Genomic DNA, 1799 nt, shown 5'->3' with positions numbered 1-1799 from the left:
CCTTAAGCACTTTGTTTTCCAGTATTACCACCGGATACATAAATGCCACAGACACATAATTGGGTGAACCTTTTCAGATTGTGACTCAGCTTTGCTAAAGTCCCCAATTAGAGGTGTCCAGGGTTCTTAAGCACACTCTTTTTTTGCTTTGGATCTTGACTTTAACCGCTCAGTCTCAAGTTTTCACTTGACACCTACACGCCACAAGCACATGGTTAGGGACAGCTTGGTTTAGCCGCTTAGACCAGGATTTTATTCCTTTAGGCCCTCCTATCCACTGATGCTCAAAGCCTTGGGATCCTTTTTATTTGCCCTTGCCTTTTGGTTTTAAGGGTTATTGGCTTTTTCTGCTTGCTTTTTCTTTTTCTTTCTATTTTTTTTATTCTTTTTTTTTCGCCCTTTTTTTTTTCTGCAAGCTTTGTTCTTTGCTGCTTTTTCTTGCTTCAAGAATCATTTTTATGATTTTTCAGATTATCGAATAACATGTCTCCTAGTCATCATTCTTTCAAGAGCCAACATATTTAACATTCTTAAACAACAACTTCAAAAGACATATGCACTGTTCAAGCATACATTCAGAAAACAAGAAGCATTGTCACCACATCAATATAATTAAGCTAAGTTCAAGGATAAATTCGAAACTCATATACTTCTTGTTCTTTTGAATTAAAACATTTTTCTTTTAAGAGAGGTGATGGATTCATAGGACATTTATAACTTTAAGACAAAGTTACTAACTACTAATGATCATGTAATGAAGACACAAACATAGATAAGCACATAACATAGAAAACGAAAAACAGAAGAAATAAGAACAAGGAATGAATCCACCTTAGTGATGGTGGCGTTTCCTTCTTGAGGAACCAATGATGTCCTTGAGCTCTTCTATGTCTCTTCCTTGTCTTTGTTGCTCCTCCCTCATTGCTTTCTGATCTTCTCTTATTTCATGAAGCATGATGGAGTGCTCTTGATGTTCCACCCTTAGTTGTCCCATATTGGAACTCAATTCTTCTAGGGAGGTGTTGATTTGCTCCCAATAGTTTTGTGGAGGAAAGTGCATTTGAGGCATCTCAGGGATCTCATGAAAATGAGCTTCTTGCGCCTCTTGAGCTCCATGACTGGGCTCTCTTGCTTGCTCCATCTTTTTCTTAGTGATGGGCTTCTCTTCCTTAATAGGAATGTCTCCTTCTATGAAAGCTCCAGCTGAGTAACATAGATGGCAAATGAGGTGAGGGAAGGCTAACCTTGCCATAGTGGAGGACTTGTCAGCCACCTTGTAGAGTTCTTGAGATATAATCTCATGAACTTCCACCTCTTCTCCAATCATGATGCTATGGATCATGATGGCCCGGTCTATAGTAACTTCAGACCGGTTGCTAGTGGGAATGATTGAGCATTGAATGAACTCCAACCATCCTCTAGCTATAGGCTTGAGGTCCAATCTTCTTAGTTGAACCGGCTTGCCTTTGGAGTCAACCTTCCATTGAGCTCCTTCTACACATATGTCCATAAGGACTTGGTCCAACCTTTGATCAAAGTTGACTCTCCTTGTGTAGGGGCGTGCGTTCTCTTCCATGTATGGCAAGTTGAACGCCAACCTCACATTTTCCGGACTAAAATCTAAGTATTTCCCCCGAACCATTGTAACATAGTTCTTTGGATCCGGGTTCTTACTTTGATCATGGTTCTTGGTGATCCATGCATTGGCATAGAACTCTTGAACCATTAGGATGCCGACTTGTTGGATGGGATTTGTTATAACTTCCCAACCTCTTCTTTGAATTTCATGTCGGATCTCC

This window comes from Arachis hypogaea, chromosome 13 (genome assembly GCF_003086295.3).
Source record: "Arachis hypogaea cultivar Tifrunner chromosome 13, arahy.Tifrunner.gnm2.J5K5, whole genome shotgun sequence".
In the NCBI taxonomy this organism is placed as follows: domain Eukaryota; kingdom Viridiplantae; phylum Streptophyta; class Magnoliopsida; order Fabales; family Fabaceae; genus Arachis; species Arachis hypogaea.
This window is presented reverse-complemented; position numbering follows the sequence as displayed.